Here is a 27,982-nt window from a genome sequence, read left to right as displayed (position 1 = left end):
AAAACATAATTGCATAAACAAATCAGCAAATCAGCCACTAATTTTTGTGTACTGATTTCTTGATAACAAAGAGTATGGCTTAATTATTATTCCTTTTATTCTTTGTGTTGGTTCAGTTTCCTGGGCTGGAAATCATAGAATAGTAAGAGAAATGTAGTAGCAGCTTTTAGGGAGCTCATATTTGAATTTCATGTTGATTCTTAAAGTCACTAGATGCTATTTAGAAACCAGGATCATATATCCAATTTGACTGTTTAAATTATGTAATTAAACCACAGGAAGTCATGCTGCATTTGATATGGACTTTGCAAACAAACACTAGATTAGATTTTCTCCATGTTTATCTCTTTAGGGGAATAAGGGTAGCACATTCTAATTATTCTCTAAAAGGATTAAAAAAATGTGTCATGGGTTTTGCCTCCCATAAAACAAAACAACCTCATGTTAATAAGTAGCATTTGAATATTGATTTGCAAGTGAAATATCATTTAGTTGATTAATAAAATGTCACATTTCACCACAAATCAGCCTATTAATGTATTTATTCTTTTAAAATGTTTTTGTAATATTTCAGGTAAATGATGTACATTTTCCAGTGTGGTAATGGTCTGATCCACTTGGAGAGTAAACATTTCCCATGAGTAAACCACACACTTTGAGAGGATTAACAGTTTTTAAAAGTTAGACTACATTTATTAAGTGCTAAGTAAATAATTAGCTGTCCCCACATTTCCAAGTAAGTCCCATGTTAGTGGTGTAAAATAATTAATATACTTCCTGAAGTGAACAATACCAAGTTGTCAGTTTAATCACCAAAAGGACCAGACTGAAATCTAGGGATGAAAGAATATTCAGTGAAGCCAGAGCCATCTATTTTTTTAAAATGCTGTTGGGAGAAAAGAGTTGTTTTAATTTATTTTACATCCATAAGAAGCTAGATATATTTGTCTTTCAATGAAGTGAAGCTAACAACTAAAGTTTTCTATTTTGGAGAAAATTAGTTTTATAATCCACTTTAGTCTTAAACATTTCTATTAGATTTTTTCCAATAAAGTGGTATCCCAATTATTTTATATGTTGGTATAGACCATTCCTTTGATAAAACTAAAATCATTTCATGAGAGGGTTATTTAACATGGTTACTAGCCATCTAGTATATCTAAAGACACTTTCTAAAGATAAACATATCTAAAGACAGTTTCACAGCACAATAGAAAAAAAAAACAAAATTAAAAAATGGATAAGGAAAAAAAGCTTTATGTTGAGAAAATTGTTTGGAATAAAGCTTTCTACAAAGTTATTCTAAGACATTGTCTTTCTAACAACATCTAATAGGCCATGTAAAAACAATTCAGTTTCACACTGCTATCCTTATATATGTGTGTGTATGTATCTATATTTGGTTAATATAATATACTTGACCCGTAGGTAAGTCACTGCCCAGTTCACAATCCACATTTTCCTGTGGTCCTTCAATAGAATTCAAATAATACTATCACATGTAAAATTTACTTTTCTTAAATGAAGGCACTTTGTAATTAATATTTAGAGACAGTCTTTAGGATTTCAAGATTTCTTTGCCTATTAGAAGTGCCTGCTATTTTCTACAATTGTCTGACTAAAGATGTAATTTCTCTATGTAATCAGTTTAAGTCTAAAGGCACCCTTAGATTGCTATTTAAAATGCAGCAATAAACCACATCTGTAAGGACTATTTGAACATCTATTTTATAGAATGCATCACTTTTACATGTTATTAATAAGAATCATCAACTGACTTTTAAAATATACATAAAGTTACTTTACTCAGTTTTCTAGACTAGTTTAAAAATTATTTTTTATCCAGGAAAAAAGAAAAAGGAACCCTGGAGGAATAATTACAAGCAAGCCTAAGGAAGTCATAAGGAGTCAGGTAAATAAGGGACATAGACAGCAGATCCTTGCTGCAGCACATTTTACTATTACTTTGGAATCCCCTTCATACATTTCAGACATAGATTTTGAAATCTATGTCAGTAACTCATGTTGATGATAAGGATATTCTTGTCCTGATTAAGCATCAGAGAAGCCATAATAGTGATCTGCCAAGCAGATAAAAGAAAGAAGAAAAATATTGTGGACTATTTTTTAAATTAATTATTCCTTTCATTCTATTAAATGCAGCTTTTACAGAATAAACTCAATTGAAATGGATTGCTTTCATTTAAAGATGGAAGGAGAGGAAGAAACAACAATAAGTGATCATATTTTTGCTGGAAGTGTAAACCACATTTGAGAGCCCAGGTATGTTGACAGTGACCTTTTATAGACTGCAATAGGACCCAGGTAACATACTTATTTGCCTTTTCCTTTTATAACTTAGGGGAATCCTAGGTAAGAAAAACCCCTCTCCAAATAGCTTTTTACATAGTGGTGAGGTGATGGAGAACTTAATTCAGGCCTGGAACAAAAATGCTCACCCGAACAAATTCCAGGACCTCTGGAAAAATTCCAAGGGTTTTTACTCCTGAAATCATTCAATTGAGTTTGAGATTATGAAAATCCATCTCTCTTTGCCCTAGCATTTGGGACCCATTTTTGTTAACTAAACAAAAGCTTTAGAATGGGAATTAACAGACCTAAACTTTTTCCATTTATTAATTTTGGGTAAATTAGTGCAAATTAAGATTTTCTTGTTGAAACCATGCTTAATTTAAGCTAAGATATTTATCTCTTACTCTCTACATTTCCATAAATAAGTTATCATTAAATTCTATAGATTTAGACATGCTTTAATGTTTACTTTATGCCTCACTCATTGTATTTACTTCTAGACCATAATTCTTATAGTATAATTTTTTCTGTTGGTGAGATATTAAAGTTTACATCTGATAAAATGTCTACCTATATAAACAGAGAAATTTTTAAAAGTTTGTTTAGTAAAGTATTCTTATGATTTCCTGGATTTGAGAATATTATTGTAAAGGACTGATATACAAGCCTTAGACTTAGTCATTATTTGCACACAAGATATTCAGGATATATATAATTTGTAGAATAAGTAGTTTGCAATATTATATTTAGTCTGGTTAAAACAGATTCAATCACATTTCACTTAGAAGGTTGAACACTTCATTATTGTCCCTGATATCAATAATATATGGACCTAATGGATTTTATTTGTCTAAGCTACTGTGTAATTTTGCTAATGCTTTATTATCCTTATAAAAAAATCCATTAATTATATACACATGAGAAAGTCTCTTTAGTTTTAGGCCTGTACTCTTTTAATTTGAGTGTTCTCTTCATACTAAACTCTCTATAAAATTTAAATATCAGGTGTTAAAATGTCCAGAATATTTACCTGAATGATGCTAGAAAGTTTTTCTGTAGTCCTGATAAATTTTAATATATTTTTTAAAAACTGAAAAATTATGTGAATCAACATGCAACTGTGTAAAACACATAGGAAAATCCTTTAAAACCTGCAAAGGACATTGGTAGATAATTTATGCAGGAAGAAGTACAAAATCATATAAAAATAATTCAACCTTACTTGGAATTAAACTAATGTGAATTAAAGAAATGCAAATTCATTTTTTTGCTATTCATATTGGCAAAGATAAAAGTAAGGATAATGTTCAATACAGTCAAGGATTTAATGTTGTCCTAATACACTGAATATAGAATTTAAACCAGGAAATAAAATACTATGGTTTTGTACAACAAAAACTTAAAAAACAATTCTTACCCTTGAAAATTATTGACAATATTGAAAATTATTGATAATAATTACCCCTTGAGGAATCAATCCTAAGAAGTTTATCAGTGATGTTGACAGAGTAACATAATAAATGTTATAGTATATTTATATAGCAAAATGCTGAAAGCAATATATATGCCCAACAGAAAGGGAGACGTAAGTAGATTTTAGTGTACAGCAGTGGTTTTCAAGCTTGATCTGAGTGTCAGAACCACTTATTACAAATACAGATGCTCAGGGCTAAACTTGCTGTATCAGAATCTTCTGAATTGGGGGCAGTGTATCTACATTTTCACAAAGCTCTCGAGGTGTTAGTATTGGTAAGCACCAATAATCCATATGACTGAATGTTTAACAATCATTACACGATTTTAATGACCAGGGAAATGCTTAAAGTTGAGTGAAAAAAAAGAAACAAATTTGTATATTCATTGTGATCTTAATTTGAGAAAAAAATATATAATGTTTATATGTATATATATATATATATTAAAATGTTAATGGAAAAATACTGGAAAGAAATACAACAAATAGCTATCTGTAGGTAGTGGGATTATGATTGATTTGGACCACATATTGTTCTTTATGCTTCTCCACTCACCCCAAATTTTCTGCAATGAAAAGTGACACTTTAATAATCAGTAAAGAACAAACAAAAACACTCTCTTAATTATTTTATAATATAATGCCTAATAGAATTGTTTAATGCAAATCAAAATATATATTCTATTTTGGATCAAGAAAAATTGAGGAAGAATTAGAATTTAGAAGTTATTCTTAAGGATCTCAGAAAAACATTCATTGTTCTGATAATGTGGTTTGGTTTAGTTCACTTTGTTTTGTGTCTCTAGTCACAGGCTGAATGGAGAAAATGTGATGCATTTGGCTTCTACAAAGTTTCTACCTTATTTGAGGGGAACAGGTCAGGAAGAGAGGTATGAGTCTACTCATCAGATAGTATCGGCAGGAGGTTAATGGAACTCTCAGTGGCCTAGAGAGAAGCCTTGCTGTTTCACACGAACTTACATAGACAAGGAAAGTTTTTTCCCTTAGGCCGGATTAAATGAATGTAATTGTGAATAAACTTGAGTCCTGATAAGTGGGTGATTAAAAAAATATGAATATAAATTTGTTTTTAGAAAAAGAGATTCCATGGCTGGCAGCTTTGTTCTTTTCCAAACAAGTCTTAGATACTCTAAGAAGAAAGACTTTTTCAATGTTTTGCAGTAATTTTTTTAAAAGGCAATTAAAACAAATCTTCCATCATATAACATATTCACTCTATCTTTTTTTTGAAATCAAACTAAAATTCCAGACTGGAAAACTGATTTGATTTAAATTTTGTTATGTAGTAGGTAAATATATGCAGAAGTTTTTCTAGGGCTACTCTAATAAGAAAATAGTAATTTCATGAAAAATAAATAATAACCAACCCTGTATAGATTATTCATTCTGATATTTAAATGATGGCCATATTGTCAGTATTGTATCAAGTGTTGCATACATGGAAGTCCATCCCATATACAAGATGAGATAGGTAGACAGCAAATATCACATGGGATTTTACTTTTGTGGTTTAATGATGTCCCCCCCTCCCCTCCCCATCCCCACATAAAGGCAGCTAAAGGAAATTAGCAGGGAAACTGAGAATTTTCAACAAATCCCAGAACTATGTATATAGTCGGTTAATAATTAGCTGAGAAAAAGAACTATTTCACCACTCAAGGAAATATAAGAAGTGAATAAAAATCAATAGGCTGTCAAATAATAAGAGGTTAACTAAATATATCTGATTTAATGAAATGTATTTGCTTTCACAGTTCTACCGTTTATCAGCTATTTAGGCCTGGAAGACTAATTCTCAGCATTTATCAATGCTCCACTGTTTTCAATTTAACTTGTAGCTATGCTATTACTTTTTTCCCCAAATTATTCCTTTCAGTAAACAAGCACAAGGCTCTTTTTGCTTCATTGGATTTGTGTACTTTTTTTCCAAAGGCAGAATTTGGGCTGAGTTGCTCTCCATATATATATACACGCAAACATTTTTAGAAAAGTTATTAAGTTTTCACTCCAGTTTGCTTATGTGATGACAGGTAAGATTGCATAAAATGGCACTATTGATCAGTAATATAATATCAAAATTCAGAGGGAAATTCTTTTTAAGGGGAAAGACAATTCAGACACAGCAGGATTTATAATGAGCATTTGAAAACCACTTTGATAATGAGGGATTTATTGTCTTTACTTTGCATTTTGGATGACATATATGCAGTTAAGTTAGTCTATAGAAATGTTTGTATTTCATAATTCAATTGAAACAAAAAGAACTGAACAAATTGAGTTAATACCAGGTTAGATTCCAAGAATTGTCTCTAAATTGTGTTCTTTGGAATTTGCATGACTAATTCCTATTTGATAACTAGGTTTGAAGAATGTGATATTTAGAAGGATCACTATGATATTTGTGAGGATATCTGCCAGTAAATTTAGTCAGCACACTAGCTAGAGATTGTGATAAATAAAACATTTAATTGTATTTTTACTGTTGAGTTTTTTTTAATGTAATATTTACAAATATTTCATGCAGTCTAGTTTCTTGACTTTTGTCAATTTTAGGTCACAGAGTAGAATTTTCTATCCTTCTTTGGTCATGAACTTCTTTTAGAAGTCAATGAAAGCATGGATACTTTCTCAGGAAAAATGCACAAATGTACAAAATCCAGATTGATATACAATTTCAAGGAATTGCTGGGGAACAAAATCTGCCACCCCAAAATATCTCTGGACTTCGTGACTCTTGGTTTAAAATTTGATAGAGTACTACTTTTAGTTTGTTGATCTTTTTTCTCCCAGGGATGGTTACTGTTTTTCTTTGTCCCTGTCTTTTGTGTAATTTGTTATAAGGAGAAAACCATTGGTCTGATTAAGTTTTCTTTTTGTCTTCTATGCCTTAAGAGTTTGGTTTATATACTAATGAGAAAAATCTCTCTGGTTTCTGCCATCCAAAATGTGCACACACCAGTGTGCATTTGGCAGCCAGTTAAATAGGCTGGGATTCTGAGCAGTCTCTGTCCAGCTGTGCCAGCTCTCAGGGGAGTTTTGTCATTCGGGGTCCAGTCCATAAGGGGCCTTTATCTTCTCAAACTTTCTTAGACTATTTTTAGGAGTGAGCCTTTGGAAGATGGGAACTACATAATCCATGCCCTCATTTCGGACGCCTCTTGTGTCTATGGTACCATGGTCTGGAAAGTTACCTCAGGGTCTTTCCATAAATTGTCTTACTGGTTTGAATCACTATTAAGATCCTACTCATAAATGACCAGATGATGGATCCTTTGAATTAGAAAAACTTCTAAATTGGTCAATTTTTAGAAAGCTCTCATCATAAACAGCTATTTTACTGGTACCTATGGAAAGACCAAATTAAAAGGTGGATACAATGATATATAACAGCTAACCTTAAGAACTCTCTTAGTTTTAAAAATAAAAACAAAAAACCTGTTCAGGAAGCCTTATTAAATTTGTGGTCTCCGTTTCCCCTCAATGGGTCTTACAGATGCTAATAAAAACATTAGATTAATTAATAAGAGAATTGAGGAGAAAGAGACTCTTCCCAACAAGATGGAAATTTTTAAAGGGTTGTTTAAAAATAAAATAAATAAAGCAAATATTGAAAGTTGTGGAATAAAGAGGAATCAGAAAGGGAAGTCATGGAACTCATCACAGCAGGATGGAAATCTTTAGATGGTTATTAAGAGTTAGGATAAATAAAACGAACATTGATGGGATCAAAACAAAGGCTTTTAATACAGCACTACCTAGGATTGTGTGAGCCAAAGGGACCCCCCATTGGTGCTCCCAGACATTAAGAGCCACCAAACAAATCTGCTCTAATTACTCCAGTTTGGATAAATTTTAAAAGCTGGTAGGAAAAAATTACACTGAGAAACCTGACGAGCAATTGCTTGGGGCAAGAGTTAGGCCAATTAATCAAATCAAAGATTGACAAAAAAGGCTTGGGTCCCTTGGCTCAACCTCTTACTGGGGTCCTCAAAGCCTTTTATACAGGAATGAATAAAATGGCTGGGGGAAAAAAAGGAAAAGTTTCTGGGACTCCTTGTAAGACTGAGACTTGTTGATAGGGTCCTAATGGAAACTAAGGTTAAAAGTATAAGAACTGATAGAACTAAGATGGAAGTTTATAAGAAAATTGTTGTATTTGAATGGGCTTTATGTAAGACGGTTCCATTCTTTTGCCTGATTGCATTGTGGGGATGGACATTTTGTCTTCCCTTGCCTGGTATTGTAAGACAGGGCAGGTAAATCCACCCTTTAGGCAGTGTTAATTGAATATGCTAAAAGAAGCCAATAGGGTTGCCTGAGCCCATATAATATGAGATGGAAATTGGGGGCTGATATCTAGGGGCTAAAAGAACAACTAGTGTAAGATTTTGCCCCTAGAGGGAATTGTTATGGGGTGGCCTTGTGCACTCAGAAAGAGGGAATTTATTGAATGCTTTGTGCAGACTTTTTGAAGGCACGATGCCTTGAATCCTAAAGTTCTAGAACATAGAAAACTTTTGGTTTCCATTTTAGTTGGAAATCTTCTCTGTGATATAAAGAAACGAATTAAAGAAAATGTAGTTGGATGAACAGATCAGCCTTTTGATATTATTTCGGCAGCAGCCTAGTTCTTAAGGGAAATGGAAAGCAACCGTCTTTGTCTTGCAAATCTCTACAAAATCAGAAATGTAAATACAGCTCACAATGGCCTGAGACTGAGCCTGGTTGACTCAATCAGGTAACCTGAAACACCAAAGAAAAAAAAGAGATCTTTTAAAAAGTACAATCTGCTGGAAATGCTCCCTCACACAAAATCTAATTCACAGCCTCCTTAAAGATTTATCAAGGACAAATACAAGTCTTAAAAGTCTTTTCCACATAGTAAAAAGCCTTAGCAATCTGAGCAGATACAAACTTATTCCAATTGTTATTTATAAACAAGTGAGTTTTTTGTTGTACCTAATTCATGACTAAACTTTTACAATGAAAGCTATGACATCTGTGGTTGTGTCTATGTCTATGTGTGTACATTATAGACATGGTATTTTTGTATCTCTGAATGGTATTACCAAAATTAATTTGTAAAGAGCTTTTTTAAATTGACTTAAAAGTAAACACTTGTAAATTAAACATTTCTAAATGTAGTAGAAATGAATTCAAATATTTTTCAAGTGTACCTGATCTAGGATTAATTTTTAATAAATAAAAGCAAGTTTAAATTTGTTGGTTTAATTAAACAGGCTTATCTTGAGAGTTATCAGCATTAAATGTAAATTAAACACATTCTACCAGGTTTACCACAGTTAAATACATTCAGTTATCTCTGTTACAAAATTTGTCACCAAAAAGGATACATTTTGTATGATAAAATTTTCATAAGTAATTAAATAAATTTAAATAAAACAAGAGTTTTTAGATGAACTCTTTAAGAATAATTATGTTTTATGGCATATCTACTTAAAAGTAATTTCCTTAAATTTTATTGGTAACTTGAAGCTTTAGAGTTTTGCTAAGTTAAATGATGGGAATTCATTGACTGTCTAGATCACTTCTAGAGAAGATAAAATACTGAAATATTAATTGTTAAACAAATCTAAGTCTACTTTTGTCCACTTATTACAGAAAAACTAAAGATGTTGGGTTTATTAGAACCATGTCATGCATCACATTGAGAAAAAAATTATGCTATAAGGAAATGTATGTTTTCGGAAATTATAAAATGTATTTATAAGTTTTCCAATAAAAAAAGTACTGGTATAACAGTTTACAGTTGCTTACTTCTTAGTTTTCACTAGAAATTAAGGTTTCTAAGGGTTGCAAATTCTAATTAATCTATATAATTAAAACTACTAAAACTAATAAGGAAAACATCTTCATATGTAAGGAGAAAAAAGGTATGAGTGGAAATGCCTTTTGTTAAGGAAAAAAAGTAATTTTGTCCTAAAGAGAGGTTAAAAAAAGAGGGAGAGAGTAAGAGAGAAATCACAGGACAAAATCTGAAGGTGAAAAAGGAAGTTATAGAAGATTTGTGGAAAAGGAACCCTGCGAAGAATTTTGTGCTTGGTCAGGACTGGTTAAGATTAAAATAAATTTAATTGAGTGAATTAATTCTAATGTTAAAAGTAAGCTGGTGCAAAATTAGAATTTGGTTTTCTCTCTCTTGTTAGGAAGACAAAGTTTTCTTAGAATATTCATCTACTTTGATAACAGATTGTAAAATTTCTTACCTTTCAAGTAACCTGTTGTAACTTTCTGTATTTACTTTTGAAATATTTTATTGCCACTTTGATTAAGTGAATAAGTATTGTTTCACAGTGACCTATAATCCTATTTGACCAAGTGTTTTAAAACCTTTTGATATCTTTGACAAACTTTCCTAAATCAAAATTCTAAATAAAGTCCTTTTGACCTCCAGCTAACTTTGGGATGTTTCAGAGGGCCCCTGAACACTCTCAAAGAGAGATGTTAAACTAACAAACATCGTATGTCAAATTACATGGGAAGGATTGTCAAATGAGAAATGATAAACCTTCTTAGGCTATATTGTATGGGTAAATTTTATTAATATAAATGTTCTAGAAGTTATATGAAATTCCTAAAATTCATATAGGTCCTGGTATGTTATCATTTTTCTAGTTATTATCTTAAAATGTTGTATGTCACAGAAATAGCCAAATTTCCTTGTCAATTGCATTGTAATCATATTTTTAGTTTGTCTTTTTTCATTTATAGACAGCTATTGTTTTGCTAAAATGCTTTTACAAAATGAAGATCTTCAAGATGATTCATAGCAAGGATTTTTGGACAAATATAAGTTTCTGATAACTTGCAGATCATACCACTAAACTAGTAAGAAATTATAGAATTCTAACGAAAAAACTAATGGCTTCATAAAACTGCTAATAAAAGATCAAGATCAATAAGAATAATTATATGGGACTGAATGAACTGATGAATATGATTTATAATTTTTATGACTTTTTGTCTGAAATATTACTGGCTTTTTAATCTTTGCTTTCCCGATAAAAAAAAATATTTCCTCTTACATTAACTATAGCTTATAGCAATTTGGTAAATTATACCTTTGTAAATAGAATTGAAATAAATTTTTCTTCCTACCTTATCCCTCCAGAATTTGAAAACTCTTAGTGAGTATTCTTATTTTCATGGCAATATATTTATTTACATATGTTCACTAAGAATCTATTCTCCTTGTATTAGAACACAATTGGAAACATTGGTTATATTACCAAGGCTTTGACTGGAATGTCATCTTTGAGAATATGCATAGAATCAGATATGACCAGACAGCTTTAAGGAACTAAGATTGACTTTATGGAGCCATAAAGCCCTTTGGAAAAACAGCCTGGTACCTTTCTTACAGGGTTCCCAACAGCCTTACCAGGTGAGTAAGGAAGTTCATTTCCTGGCAGGCACAAGAACCTCAGGATATTTTTGGGACATCAAGAAGAGAAGAATTCACCCAAATCTACATATATTACAGGTAAATCTGATGCCAAGTCCTTGGCATGGCTTCATGGTATGAGAGGCATTTAAAAGTTCAATCTGGAGATTCCTTTGAATAATTCCAGCAAAGCAGATTTAAAAGAGATTATATGGTCAATTACTATTCTTGCTGGACTTAGGTAATAATCAGGCCAAGTTTAATGACACTAAACTTATTTTGTGAACAAATTAGTCCTAATTTGGTTTTCTTTGATAGAAGTGAGGGTAATTTTTAGAGAAAAAAATGTGTGTTTCAGCAGAAACTATAATGTATATATATAGATCCAGTCCTGCAAACTGGACTGGATCCTGAATTCGTATAGTTTCCCCAAATATTTGACTACATCTCTTCAAACTAATGTTTCCAATTTTTCTACTGCTGCTCCTTTTCACTTGGAAACGTTGAAAACTAAAGCTGCCCTTTTACTGAAGCCCTGCAAACTGAAGCTGAACAACTTGTTATAAACTTTAGAGAGATCACCATAATTGCCTATATTTAGACAAACCTCTTGACTGTTGCTGTGTAAGCTTCTTGGAAAGTTTACCTGAACACCCAATGACGTCACTGAAGACATTTCAAACTGTAAAAGATACTTTGACCCTGATATCTAGAAATCTTGATTGGTAGCTCTCAGGACTCAGACACTGGGTTTAGAATTTGCTCCAATAATTAACCTTTGTTTTTCTTTTTTCTCCCCACAAATACCTCTTATTAAATATCTGATTGCTTGCACCCTATAGGCCGAACTTTAAGAGCCTACCTGCATCACAGCCTCCTGAAATGAACTGACTTATTGTCAGGACTATGAGACTGATTGGATGAGATATAAAGCAATATATCTATTCAACTTCTGAACTGTGAAACTTCTCGAAGTTTCAAAGGCGAGAATGTAGGGGAACAAAATCTGCCACCCCAAAATATATCAGGCATGTGAATTATTTCAAGCTGAAAACAATCAAGACCCAAAAGACTCAGGAAGAAACTTTGACCTTCTTGCTAACTGCCTGAAGAATTTATATAGAGGGCCTGTTATAGGAATAGAGATATCACCAGAGAAATCTGCAAAGAATATGGACCAGGTGTGGTGGGGGTATCCTTAGAGATCAGAGGCCACTCAATGTACCACTGTCTCCACATGACCCAAGCATTTGTTTGCCAAATATTTGCTTTTCCATCTCTATGTGAATTGTCTTCCTCCCCCTTTGAGGTCCCAAGCCACTACCTCCAACATCTTCTTTTGTCTTTAGCTGAAGATTGTATTTAAGGTGAGGGTTTGGGCCATTTTGGCAAGTTAGTCAGTTTTCCTGGGTCTCTCCCATGTATACATGTTATTAATCTTTTGTTTGATTTTTCTCCTGTTAATTTGTCTCATATCAATTTAATTCTTAGACCAGCCAGGGTAGAGGAAGGGTATCTAACCCTCTCTGACAATTCTAATAGATCTATTTTAAAATTAATTAACGACGATTTTCAAGTATGCCTATTAAAGGTAAGAGAAGTAAAAATATTTCTATGACCCATGGTGGCTCCAGAATTTTAATAGAGAAGAGGTTGGCCTCTCCCATTGCCTGTGCTCCGGACGCGCAAGCTCAGCTGCCATGGCTCACGGGCCCAGCCGCTCTGCGGCATGTGGGATCTTCCTGGATGGGGGCACGAACCTGCATCCCCTGCATCAGCAGGCAGACGCTCAACCACTGCGCCACCAGAGAAACCCAAGAAAAGATGTTTTAAGACTGTGATTTGGCAAGAAAGAATTTCCAAGGTATTAACTCAATTTGTGATCATTCTGCAAGCACATCATATATGGTTTTTTTTTTAAAGGACTGTCTGTTAAATCAATAAAAAAGAACTGTCAAGAGATATTATTTACCCTTACATAGTATTTAGAAAATATAAATTAATCATATTAAATAATGTAAATTTTATTTTATTTGTGGTGGCCTTTGAGTGTGCTATTTGAGATTATATGGGATAAAGTCCCTGCCCTAAGCCACCCCATGGTTATCATTATCTGTTATCAAATTGTACAAAAGGGCTTTATTTCAAGGTGAAGTCACAACTACCAAGATTGTGAAGTGCTTCAAGTTATCTCTAGATATCATTCACTTTTTAAGTTGTGATTATCATCATTCTAAAATAAAATTTAAAAACACTAGGCCTTTCACAAAGATGCTTTGTCTGGACTGTCATTTGCTGTGTGCACTCTGCCCCATCCCTGACTTTAGATTCTTTCATCTCCTAGACCATTCTCCTTATTCTCTTTATAAAATTTCCAGAATTCTAAACCATTCCATGAACCATGACCATGTTTCCTTTTTCCATCCTTTGCTGATTCTTAAAAATGTCCATCGATTATTTTAAAGAACTAGAATCCTACAATATTTGAGTCAAAATGTGGTTTAGAGGTTGTCTCCAACTTTCTCATTTTACAGATGTGGTCACTGAGGTCTAATGAAAGTTAGGTGACTTGCTCAACAAAGCCCAGCTGGGACACAGGTCTTCTGCCTTCTAGTCCAGTGCTCTTTTCCACAGTACTATGATATCTTTGCTCCTGTCTTCCTTTCCTGTGTAGTTAAACTATTTGCTTATCCCTCCTATGGCTCTCTAAGGAAACTTCTTTTTCCTGAAAAGATTTTCAGGCTTGGTAGGGGTTACCCCTTGATTAAGCTTTGACTCATATTCCCTGCACTAGGAAGGTGGCACCTCCTGTTCTCTCTGGCTAAATACTCCTTGAGCTGAGATAAATCTTCAAAGGTAAGTGATCTTGTCAACTGAACTGATCCTTCCTAAATATCCAAGAAGGAAGTATAGTAGATGACTTCCTTTAAAAAACAATACTAACAGCCTAAATGATGACTTGATTTCATTAGATGGTAACATTTATTTTCTCTCATGGTTAAAATAAGATAGGTTTATTTTGATACATACAAGGTTCTTAATGATTTAAGTGATAATCTTTTATGACACCTAATCTTGGATCTCCAAGAACAGCATCATAATAAAGCTTCAGTACAGTGAATTAGAAGGTCACAGAAACTCAATCTCATCTTTGAATTCTCATTTCCCCTCCTTTCCTATAGTCAATTATCCATTAAGAACCGTTTTTCTGAAAAGTGTCTCCTAAATTTATATTTTCATTTCTATCACACTGGCATTACCTTATCAAAGCCTTTATCACCTGAGACAAGATCCACTGACTCTCTCAATCCATTCTCAGATCCTCAGAGTCAGAATAACCTTGTTTCTCTGCTTGTTTGTAGTGCTTTGTCAAAAACCTTCAGTGATTCCCTATTGCCTCCAAGATACTATTCTATTCTAGTTTTTCTGGTATTCAAGGCTTCCCAACAATTCAGTCTACATATATCTTTAAAGTATAATTTCATTATATTTTGTTGAGCCAGACTCTGTGTCGTTTGCTGTATTCTCACTGAATCCTCATTGAATCCACATGGCTAGTAAATGGCAAAGATGGAAATAAAACCTGGGTCTGTCTAACACAGTAGCCCAGCCTCTTAATACCCCTAGTTTCCCAAACAAAACTTCTCTGCCTCCAGCCAGTCTTGTTTCCTTATAGTCCCAAATATGTTTTATGCAGAATCAATTCCAATCTCACGATAGAAAGTTTACTAGGAATTCCTTTTTTTTTTCTCTTAGCTTTTCTAAATTCTTATCATTTTTCAGTAATCACTCACTGACTTATTCATTCAATTAATATTTATCAACTATTACATCTGAACCTATTTTATCAGGTCTTTCCCAAGTTTTCTAGATTCTAACTATCTCCTGCTTCTTTAAATTATCTATTTATTTTCAGGAGCACTCACATTTGCTCTGAGTAGCCCAGCCTACTGTAAAGGAATGTAAACATTCCTTTACAATGTTAGCTGTACCATTTTTTCTCCTCCTTGGAGGACAGCAGCTGTGTTTTATGGTACTTTATACCATTGTCAGTCCCAATGCAGGGCAAGAAATATAGTAGGCATTCAATAACTAAATGCAGAATTGATATCTCAGTGAGTTAACTTAAGGTGCTACTTTTCAAGCAACCTACTAAAATGAGAGTATAGTGTGTTAGACAACAAAAAAGAATCAACCATGGAACCTGGTATGGGGAAGACCTGGTATGAAGAGTGTTTTAAAACACAAAAAAATAAAATAAGACAAAATAAAGCAAAAGGCTTCAAAACTGTCTATTAAATATTGGCAAGGAGGACATAAAAAATTACTGACACTAGCCATCTTAATGAATAATGGCAAGCAATTTTGTCCATTGTATAAACAAAATAATCTAAGAAGGTATTCCATATTATAGATAGTTAAAGAGATCACCAGCTCAGTTTGTGTAACCAGAGAATACTAAAAGATAAAATCAAATACAAGTTTGTTTGTGAATATCAAGGGAAAATCTGATACTTCCAACTAAACCCAAAGACAAAAATCACAGATACTGGTAATTTTATAGATCAGTTCTAATCCATTTTAGTGTAGCAAATAAAACACTACTTTTAGAAATATTTTTACTACTTAGAACAATATAATTCAGTACATTTTAGAAATTAAAAATTTCATTTATCATAAACAGATTTTAAATGTCAACTGTATTTGTTTTAACTTAAGATTTATTTTATTGTATATATACATAATGTATTTAATTTGCTAAATGCATCTACTTAACCTTTATATACAAATACTTTAAATTTCCTATCAAGTTCTTGAGAGAAAATATTAAAGTTTTAATTTTTCTCTTTCATTTAAGGTTGCAGGTTCATTAGTAATAGACTAGTCTTCAAATATAACCCAAAATACATAACTTAAAATGTCTTTTAATTGATCTTGTTTCATTTACCTTAACTTTTGGGTTGGATTTTTGTTAAGTAGGAGAATGGCACAAACAGAAAAAGGAAATTGATTGATAAAAATAGGTCTTAGAGAAATAGAGATTATAAGCTAATGGGATCTTGAAAGGAAGCTATCTGAACTTGCCATACAAAGGGGGGCTCATAACTAGGAGAGCATGTGACTTTTCTGTTATTCTGTGAAAATAGCTGAAGACTAAGAATTCTAAATACTTGTCTATAAATATTTTAAATTTATGCCATTCTAAGTGAAACACAAGCTCTTATCTTTGAGAGCAACAGGGATCATAATCATATTTCAAACAGAAACATATTCTCTCATTTATTTTTATTAAAATTTAAATAAGAAGAAACGACAAAATGTTTAAATGATTAAGTCTCGCCTACAGTTGTTCCTTTTGGGGTTAATACTAGAACATATCACACAGTCTTTTAGCTATTAGCTCCTCATCAGGTTGGATACTTTTTAAACTACAAGTTTGGGCACTTTCAATAATTATTTTTAATATATTTAATAAATGGAATGCAGTTAATATGAGATCAATACTTTTCAGTTTACTGAGCGACTAAACAAGAAAAAATGATGTTTTATCTCAATTTCAGGTTATCCAAAAGAACTAGAAGTCACTGCAGAACCACCAAACAATTATTTCTTGGAATGAGATTACCATGATATATTTCATAAGAATTCAAAGTACACAACAGATCTGCCTGACATAACTAATATCTGTGTGGGTGTCCAATTTTAACACATAAATAGTCCACTAAAAATATTATGACTTTTTTTTTCTTTGCTTAGGAATGAATAATGTGCCTCCAATATAGCCTATACCTTTCACTAAAGGAGTCAGTCAGTGAGAAACTCAAAATTAGGTTCTATCTGACTTCTGGCAAAATGCATTATCTGCTGAAAGTTCAGTAATTAGGTTTCTGGATTTGGTGACCATTGCAATATCATTATCTACATAAATAGTATACATTGGCATTAAAATCAAATTTCTAATTTGTATGTGTGCTCTCATGTACATTCCTAATCACATGACTACTATGGCTCTTACTTAGAAGATAGCAATCTCCAACAAAAATATATCCTTCTGAAATGATTTTCTTTCATTAAAAACCCCAACAATCCAATTTTAAGATAATGCCAAGATTCTAAACACATTTGTAACAAAGCAAAAACTGTGTTTCTGTAAGATGATGATTATTTACTGACAACTCATTGCCTGAATTCTCATTCTTTTGACACATTTCTTCTCCTTCCTAAAATTTCCTTCTTCTTGATCCCCAACTGTCTCTGTTACATGATCCTAAAGCTTTCCTAAAATCCATTTCAGTCACATTAAGATGTAGCCTCCTTGAAGAGCGACAATAACAAAAACTATTGCTAGATAGAATCTGGAAGCTGATCCCTCCATAATCCATATGACTTCTTCAAATATCTCAAATTCTGGATGCTTTGTAAATTCTCTCACTTGTTCCCACTTTGGATTTCTCCCCTATGGAAGGACCAATTTGAAATAGAGTACAGAAGGCAGGGAAAACTGATGATGTCCATGGACAACAACATAAAACTTGAGAGGTAACACTGGAAAACATTAAAAGCAATGTAAAAGGCCTGGGAAGTGCTTCTATAAGCATGGAGAAGTACTGCTCAAGACAATATTACCTCCCTTTCCTCTTATTTTTCTAACCACAGTTTTCATAGGGTACTTTAAAAATTTCATTAATCCTATGCTACTTCACACCAAAAGTCTAACTGACCATATTTCAAATTATGTATCATTTAAATGATATCAGCTGCTTATTTTAATAAAAATTTTTCTTAATGATATATTTTCTATAGAAACACTTTGGATTTTACTTTTACCATTTTTGTAACCTCATTATCCATTATGGTTTGATTGTCAGTTACTATCCATATTTTACATGTAGTGCAATTAACAACTGATGACAATTTCCTAAGACCTATGTAAGAATCTAATCCTTAATGGAAAACTGGCATTGATATTTAACGATGATGGAAAACCTTAACATATAACTGATAAGACTTGTGTGAAGGTTTTTATTTTTTTCCTGCTATTTCATTTGTAAGTGGATATTCAAATAACTATTATGCACAGGTGGCAAGCTGCTTTCCTAATCCTGTTGGGTTAAAAAATATAAATATATAAAGAAAAAGAGATTAAAAATAGGTGGGGGAGGGGTTTCCTTCAAATAAATGGAACCCATTCTTTTGAAAGAAAACTCCCCTCTTACCTTGGTCCTGGAGCTGGTTAGTTCTCCTCTGTCCTCCTCCTAGGGGAGAAATACCCAAAGTTAAACAATAATAGAACATGGTCTTGTATTAAAGTCAAGTTCAGTTCTGGCTGACCCCCTCCTCAGGTCTCACAAGACACTACCAACTATCTGATATACTGGGACATTCATTGAATTGAACTTAAAATACATTTAAGGATTAAGCCAAAGGGGAATGAACATTAGCTGTGTAAGGGAGACAAAATTGTCTGCCCTTTAGTCAGTCTATTTTATTAGAGCTTCAATAAGCTGAAGACTGACCTAGAGCAGAATATTTATGGAAAGGCATTGATTGGGTAATTTTCATCAGCTGGAGTGAATCATGAAGGGTGTACCATGGGGAGTACCTAAATTTCCCCAAGTAGAGAAAGGCATGTTGTGATGTTTCAATGCATTTCCCTGATGTTCTTCATGTCTTTTGAGGGTAAAATGATAGTGCTACAAGCAACACCATGTTTGAAGCAGTACTAAATCTAGTAGGAACAAGAATTATTGTAAAAGTGAAAAAAAACCCCAATAGGTCATTAGATGGGAACATTCGGAAAAAGTCTGGGACATGGGTATGATCAGAAACTATGTGCTTTATTTTTTCAAAACGGAATCATAGGTTAGATAAAGAAGGGATTTTTTTTTCTTAATGTGTCTCTATCTAACTAGGACTCTCAGTGTCTTTGGAGAGAAACAAGGCAGCATAGTGAAACAAGCATGGATTTGGGAATTATACAATAATGGGTTCCTATTCCAGTTTTTTCATTTCTCAGCTCTTTGACTTGAACTTCAGCAACATCATCTGTCCACATGAAGAGAGTAGAACCAATGTCAAGGGGTTGTGGGGGAAAATATATTCATATACATATGCTTGGTATGTAGTACAGTAGTTATTAAATTTTATTTCCTTTTTATTTATATGGTCTCTGATATGGTCTTTTTTTACTGGAATATAGTTGATTTACAATGTTGTGTTAGTTTCTGCTGTACAGCAAAGTAAGTCTGTTATACATGATATGGTCTTTTCTTACTTGAATTACTTTATCTCTTTAGAGACCAATGTCTAATTAACTGGCCTTAGCATCAATTCCTAGATACCCCTTGGCGTAATTTCAGAGATAGTGACCAGCTCCCATCAAAAAAAAAAAAAAATCAAATACCAGACAATTGATTGAATTCTGTGAGACATGGAGGAAAGTGGAGACCAAGAATGAGCCTGAACCCATACAAGATCATGTGCTATTGTTATTTAACTTTGGGTAACTTATTAAAATTATTTATCAAGTAAAATGATATCAAGTGAGAAAATGGATGTACTTTTGGAACATCAGGTTGTCACAGTATATCCCGGAGATGTCAAAATGAAAGATGCTGTAGTCATTACTCAAATGGCTATTATGAAAATGTGCAGGGAAAAAACACTGTATGGCAGATTCTATATTACACATCTATTACTGTTACCATTTATTTAGTGTTGGATTCATCCTATGGACTTTAATCAACTTAACATTACACGATATAAATATGGCACAATAGAACTCCTCCAACTACAAATATACATGTTTTTTCTCATGTTCTTCCTTAGAAACTTTAACTTCATATATTTAATGAATATTCTAAGAATGGCTATTTTGACAAACCAGCCTTTATCCCCTATACTCTATAAATTCTAAAGAATATATACAGAAATAGAGACTTTCCTTTTTTCTGAAACAGATACATTCAAAAATCATAAAGCTGTGCTATAAATAGAAAAAAAGAGTAAATTATATTTTAGGAAACACCTACTTCATCCATGGAACCCACTTATCTGATAGAGTTTTTGATGGAATTATCTTTATATTCTGAAATGATCTGAGAATCTATGAATAGGAACAACTGTAGGTACAAAGCCAGGCTTGGTTACAATTACAGTGGCTGTACAGTCTTTATGCTTCAGGGCATAAACTGATTGCTCTTTATAATGAAGGGAAAAATAAAAAAGAAATTAAGTAGTACTAAAGTTGTTGGAGCTATTATGGTGCTCTTAAAAATCAACCCTCTCAAGTATTACATATTGAACCACCACGGGATACCACATTTCATAGATCAATTTTTTTTTATCATATCTAGATATGGAAATATGTTTTATTCTTAAAAAAACAAAGTAAGTCCTTCTACATGTATGTGCATCACTTTAGCTGTTTTATTCCCACTTTTATATAATCCAAAGAATTTTGTCAGATTTGTACGTTGCCAAAAATTTGATGTCATTATATAATTTTAAATCTCTCTATATATAAGTATACAAGAACTCTGTCTATTCTAGCTCTGTGGTTCTCTCAGAGAAGTGCTTTCCTTAAATACTTTTCCATTTCACAATGTAGACAGACTATGATAAAAGCAGCTATTTACTTAATTAGTGAATTACTTAATTCCAAAACCTGATGAGCTTCTACTGAGGTTCTGGGGATGAATTTTCTCCCAGTGTTATTAGGTGTCCACAACGTCAAAGAGGTATAAGAGAATTCTTTGGTTGTTTTGCTAAAGACAGTTCAGGGCATGACTCAGAATCTCAGACTCCCAAAGTGAGAAGGGAATTTTGATGTCACTGTCACAGTACTCTCTAAGAGCTGTGAGAATCCCTTCTATTTCTGTTTGAACAACTCTGATATCGAGAATCATAGCCAATTTTCCCCCATTTTTTGGACCAGTTTTAATTGTTGTAAAATATTTCTTTGTGTTGACCCGAAATCTACCTCTGTGTAATTTCTTTAACTTATCAAGAGTTTATTTAGTTTTTAATATTAATTAAACTTTATAGTTTCTTGAGCTCTTATATGGATATTTGCAATATACCTTGAAATTATCAATGTTGCTGAAACTACAGCATGGAATAATCATAGAACGTGTTCAGTAAGTTTTCAAAGTAAACTATATTTATATTAATAAGTATTTTTTCTTCCTTTGTTCTTTTCCTATAAGAGCACTGGAGAGAGTCAGAAGATCTCCGTTCCAATCTCAGCTGTGTGGGACTGTGGGCAAGTCACTTAACGTCTCTAATTTATAATGTCTTCCTCTGTAACAAAATGACATCATAAAAGGGTTAAAAGGAGCAAGTAAAAAAAAACTATATGTGGAAGTGGTTTGAAAGCTATAATGCTGTACTGCTACTATTATTGTTTCACTTTAGAAATACATTGCTCAGCAATTTTTAGAGCTCTATGTTAAGCTACATTTAAATATTATGTCTTAAAAGTGAACAAATTAAAAAGCACATTAATTAAATAATAGATTAACTGATTCTTTGCATTATATGATATTATCATTGTTATATCATTTCATAGTAAGTAATTCTTTTTTTTTTTAGTCTATGACCTTCATTTTTACTCTGGAAGACAATCAGGTCAGTTTTTCTTGGATCCCATTTACTTCTATTTACCTCTAATTAGCCTAGCCTCAAATATAAGCCAAAAGTTAGAGCATTGATTTAGGGTTCTGGATACTTGGTTTAATTTTAAGTTTTTTATTTCACATTCTTTTTATTTTTTAAATTTACTTTTCATGCTAAAGGTGTTAGCAACTTAGAGCAGCTGTACTTGTTGATAATACATTTTTTGTGGTCCTAGTTGCAAATTCCTGAAAAGAGGGGAAACTAGGGACCGGGTGTCTGATGATGTCTTCTCTTAGTTACTAATAGGATTCTGGCCTGTTACTATATCAAAAAGGAAGGTGCAAATCTGTCAGCTCCAAATATGAAACAACTAGGCTTCTATAGTAGCAGAGGCCTTGCAGGTAGTTCTTGACAGTTTTTATATAATCTTTTGTGTAGTGAAGCAACAATGGAGAGGATCCATATACTCTTACGTTGTCTTTGAAAGTGAGTTGTTTGTGTCACATTTGTTTGATTGACTCCAATTTGATTTTTATTTTGGCGAACTCCCAAATAGTTAACACTTAGGAAAAACAGATTGAATTTTTAACATTTCTGTAAAAAAATATTTGTGTATTAATTTCTTCATTGAGTACCCTAGAGAAAAAGTTAAGATAAATAAAATCTAGATTATTTCAACATGATGTCGTGACTTTGTTTGGTCAATAGTATTTACAGTGATAGATTTCTTCCACATTTTGGTATTGTATACTTTGAAAGGCAGAATTAATGCTAAGAATATTTTTATGCCTTTAATGTTTTTTTCATTGTTGAGTTGTGTGACAGTAAAGAAACATATTGAAATGGCTTTACAAAGTTTCTGAAAGTGTGTTTCATTCTGTGAATGAGTCCTAACAATGAATTGTAGCTTTTCAGAAAGTTTGGAATCTGTCCATTTAAAATAAACTACTTTTAATCATGAAAAAGCTATTCCTGGTATTAAGGAGTATAAACAATGTATTCACAGTATTTCTAACTTCTGTTTTTATGATTATTATTTTTTAAATGTTCTCATAGTCAATATAATGCCCATTTCTGAGAAGGCTTGTGGCCAGGCTAGGTATTTTAGAGACTCGAATGGTGGCTTTCTATTCAGATGTTGCCAGGTGTGTATGATACTATGTTTGTGGCAAAGCTATTTCAAATGTATGTTATTTCATTCTGAAAACAAGAATTATAGGACTGATTTCTGGGGAGAAACAAACATTTAAATAAATGAGCTACAGTTTCTTATCCCTACTTAAATTAAAACAGAATATAATTCTAAACCAGGGTCTTTCCTATTTCCCAGTTCATTCCAAATGACTGCCAAACTATTCTATCTTCCTCTCTTAAATATGAATAATAAACCAGCCCCATCTTGGCTGATATTATCTTGGCCGAACAGACCCCTTTTCACTTGCTTTGTTGTTCCTTTGTGTCCCCTTTATAACCTGAGCGCTAGTACTGCAATTGCTTCTGGAAACCAATCCTTGTAGTGAGATGATGTGTAAAGATGAGTGGCATAATATGGAACCTGTCCAGCTATTAGACATATATCAAGAGGAAACACTTAAATACACTACTAATATAGGGATATGTTCATCTACAGCACGTTTATTACATATCAGATTATGAACTTTATCCTTAGATACAACTTTATGTTTCCTAAATACACGTGGCATGGGTAGGTCAAGGCTGCTTGACTTGGTTGGCTATAGGTTCTGCACTCACATTAGTTGTGTGTTGCAGTTGAATTAACTTGAATTTTATAGGATATAGATATTCTTTTGGGGGATTCTTTACACTTAAAGTATTTGTTTATAAGACAATTGTGTGGGACTAAAGAGCAACAGCTTGGAATTCTGGCTTTTCATAGAACTGTCAAAATTGAGATCTAAACTTAGATCTCTTGTCAAATCAGGTTGTGAAGGCTTAAACTGTTAAACTTCTTTTGTAGCAGTTTTATCATATTAAATTTAATCCTCTTTGAAGTGGTATAAACTAAGACAGCCACAAATTATCCACTTTTCTCAGGCAAGTTACTAAAATATAGCTTCTAAGTGTAATGGAGAGGAGGCGTATACAGCTAAACACTGAATTTAAACTTTCAGGTGGTGTTACCTACAGCAGCCACAAAAATCCCCAGAATGAACAACTTGAAAACTCTCTGGTAAATTCTCAGGTGGAACCCAGCAACCATCTGTTGAATAAATTGACAAATGAATGAAGGCAAATCATATTGGCAATTTTTTCTTTTTACAAGCGGGGAGAATGGAAAATGTATAATACTTGGTGGGTCTTAAAGAAATGCAGAAAAATGCAGGATTTTTTTACTTTTCATGGGGAGCTGTAAATTTAATCATCTTTTAACTGCAGGAAAGAGCTAAATGAAAAATCTAAAATTTCAAATGGCAATAGAAAGTTTTATGTTTCCTACTGCACTCAATACTTAGCAAGAGAAAGATGGGATGTATGAATTCTAAAGGGGATTATTTTCCCCTGGGACACATTTAGTATTGATACCTTTACCATGTGACATTTCAGTTTGTGAATGTAAAATACTTGATACCCATATCTCTAATAACAAACTGAGTAAGTGTTTAAGCATATCACAACAAGGGGGATTTGCATGTGCTTGTGTGCGTTTATGCTGAGAGGTGCAAATGGTTTTTGTATGAGTGTGTTTTCTAATCTCTAGGCCAACAGACTATGTTCCAAAACATAATGGGATCACAAAAACTAAGTTCAAAAACTAAGTTATCTGTAGCATCTTTTAATATGGCACCTAATGAAATGAGGGATATTCATAAATGAAAACATATCTCTCCCTTTCCATAATAGTTAAAAAAAACCCCATACTTGTGTACTAATCTGCTGCAACTCGTTTCCAGAAAACAAGTTAAAAGTATATTTACTTGAGGCCAAGTGCTTCTAAGTAATATTAAGTACTCACTTTAAATTTCTGTACTTTTAAGTTTTACTAGTGTCTACATTAAGTGCTAACAATTGACTTGTTACTAACACCAAAAACAGACTACAACTTTAGTGTCACACACAACATCCAGCAAACTCCTTCTTTCTAAACTTTCCAAGTACACGTGAACTTACGACTAAATATGTCTCAGAAATTTTACGTAGGAAAGTGGTTCCTTCAAGATAATATATTTTTCACACATGAATTTAAATATTAAATTGAATACATCTGCCCTAAAAAATACTCCCAAGTTGAAGAATCATAATTTGGCCTACAGAGAACTCTACTTACCCTGATACAGATTTAGGCTGGAGACAAGTATCTTATGAGTCCAGTGATTGTGTTAAATACTGAAATAAAAAGTCCAATGAAGATGTACTATTCTAATTCCCATTCTTAGTACTTCCTCTCCCCTGCTATGATATTGCCGTGGGGGCTCTGATTTGCCTGTTGTAAACTAAGCATGATGTGCCTGGTTTCAAAGGAGCAGCTCCTGTTGCCACAGGTTCCTGTAACTGGGCATCAGCAAGTGCAACTGGGTCTCATTTTTTCCCAGATTTCAACCACTGATCAAGTTCTTTTGGAAGTGCTTTCTCTTGAAAGACTTTTTTTTTTTTTAAATTTATCTTATATTAGGCACAGTTCCACAAATATCTTTAGAGAAGGCAAAATTTGAATGGAAATTATCCCTATTGAATAATAAAAGTAAAGGAGACTAGCTTTTTCCTTTTTTAATTTTCTTTTTAAATTTTTGGCTGTGCCATGTGGCTTGTGGGATCTTAGCTCCCTGACCAGGGATCAAACCTGGGACCATAGCAGAGAAAGCACTGAGCCCTAAACACTGGACTGCCAGGGAATTCCCAGGAGACTAGTTTTTTAACGTGGCTTCAAACATTAGGGTCAAGCGTCAAAATCTTTACAAAGGCCAGGATAATTCTGAAGATATGATCCACTTCTTTGTTTCCTGGAAGTACTTGAAGATACTAGATACCATGAATATTTTTAAAAGGGGTATTTCTCATTTAACAACTATTTAATAGTCAGTAAATCTGTATTAAATAAATTATGATTTACTCTAAACAATCTTTTCAGTTTACTTATTGTATGGTAAAGTTGAGAGTCTAGAAACTAGTGTAATATAGATAATACACTAAAGAAAGTACTATTTTGATAGTAAAGTATACAACTTTCCTAGATAATAAATACTATAGTATAGTATGTATCTATACTAAAGTTGCATAGTAAAGTTGATAGTATTGATAGTATAGTCAAAATACACTTCCTCTTTCATCTAAACTTTACATCACATTGCTATGCCATCTAAAGTGTCTATTTTAAAACAACCTTTAAAACTTTCTCAACCAGTGAAGGCTTTTACAAGAGTTTTGGATTGCCAAAGGTGCTGGAGAAGGGATGAGAAGGAAGTTCATGTAGAATAAATGGCATTGTGCATGTGGAAAGAAGATTCAGGAGAAATATCAAAGTAGGGAGATAGTGGAACATGAGATTTTACCCTTTTATCTCACAATAAGACCTGAAAGTTTTCTTTGGAAGGTAACTTAGAAAAACAAATAATAATGGGAGTAAGATTTAAGTTTTTCACTCACTGATATTTATAGTTTGTAGGTACACTTACCTATAATTGCTTTCCTTTTTAATTTTAAAATTTATAGATTCTAAGTTTAACAACATCAATATACCTGGCATTCTATCACCTACAAATTGGAGAATCTATGTCAAAGCATAATAAACCAATAATTTCTGAGCATATTTATTGTCCTTCTGTTAATGAGAGCCGTTAGTGATAGCTTGATGGTTTTAACATTGTGAAATGCTATGTATGTGTATGCCCAGCAAACGCTAGCCTGAAATAAAGTCTCTTTGAACAATAAGGAGCTTTGCATATCATTCTCTGCCATAAAGATGGGTGCCAGTTGTAACTGTTGTAATATTTGTTACCCTAGTCACAGATATATGCTCTGTGATGATCCTGATTGCCTGTGTTTTAAAGCCTACATTAAAGACCCAAGTCCTGATTTTCCATCCTGAGTATATGTCCTACTCTTACTCTTTTCTATGACATTTATTTTGAAGCATTTTGACCAAACAGCAAGATCTGGAAATAAAAAATCTCCCTAGGTCAACAGAAGATTGCTAGTCATTTGTCTGCATTCTCTGGTTATACTTATATAGAAGGAAGATTGTTTTCCTTTTCATAAAGTCTCATATTACCCAATGAATCAAAACAGCAGCGTTTGGAAGAAAGCCATAATTAATGACAATGAAACAGACCAGTCTCGATGTATCCAGAACTATTAACCTTAAAACTTGGTTAAAAAAATAGATCTTGTGGGAAAACAGACTTAGTCTCAACTGAACAAATGAGGCAGAAAGTTTTCAAAGATACTCTTGGTGCAGGTATGCCCTCTGGATCTTGCTCTGATGACTAATTATTTTGAATTTTGTCATTTATACAGAAGGTGCCTATTGGTCCATCTCTATATTAGTTTGCCTCTTTTGAAGCAGAAGTTTACTAGCTGAATAAGAATGAGAATTTAAGCTTAATGAGCCTCCTGCTTAGTTGGGGTGGGTGTGGGGGAGTAAGGAGGTGTGGGTAAGGTGAATGCTGGTTAGCCTTCAGTGCACTTCCAGTGTTCTCAAAGACAGGACAAAATGTCTGTGGTTTTGGCATGCAGGGGCCAGCTTGCTCAGGAAATTGTGGCATGTATAAAGCAAAGCACATAAACAAACTCTTAACCCAGGAAGCTGAGTTTAACAATTGCCTCATTAACAAGATCCAGGGAAAGACAGGAAAAGAGGGGGAGGTCAATAGCTGATTATTATACAGTTCTAGACAGATGAAGCTCTTCAGCTTCTCCCTAAACAATCCCTGTAGTGTGGATTTGACAAAGTGGCACATTTAAGAGGGAACACTCTTGCTATCAATGGGAGTCAGGCGCACCCTTATCTGAGGGCCAAATTCAGTCCCTGGAACTTGACTTTATCAGTAGACACAAGACAGAGGGCAAGGCAGCTACATCCACAGAGAATTAATTAAGAGCAGATGCTACATCCAGTGAATGTAATCAATAGTGTGAACAGTAATCTACATATCACCCTCTGTTGCTGTCTCCCTTTCTATTTACTACTATTTCAA

General features: G+C 33.1%; 1 protein-coding gene across 2 annotated transcripts in view; it reads right to left on the bottom strand.

The window, feature by feature from the left end:
* GRIA4 (glutamate ionotropic receptor AMPA type subunit 4) overlaps positions 1 to 27,982 on the bottom strand; it is a gene marked incomplete at its 3' end in the record, with an annotated part of 526,629 nt that overhangs the window by 13,754 nt on the left and 484,893 nt on the right. The window lies entirely within an intron of this gene.

The sequence above is a fragment of the Mesoplodon mirus genome (assembly GCF_964341445.2).
Source record: "Mesoplodon mirus genome assembly, chromosome: 7".
NCBI lineage: Eukaryota > Metazoa > Chordata > Mammalia > Artiodactyla > Ziphiidae > Mesoplodon > Mesoplodon mirus.
This window is presented reverse-complemented; position numbering and strand designations above follow the sequence as displayed.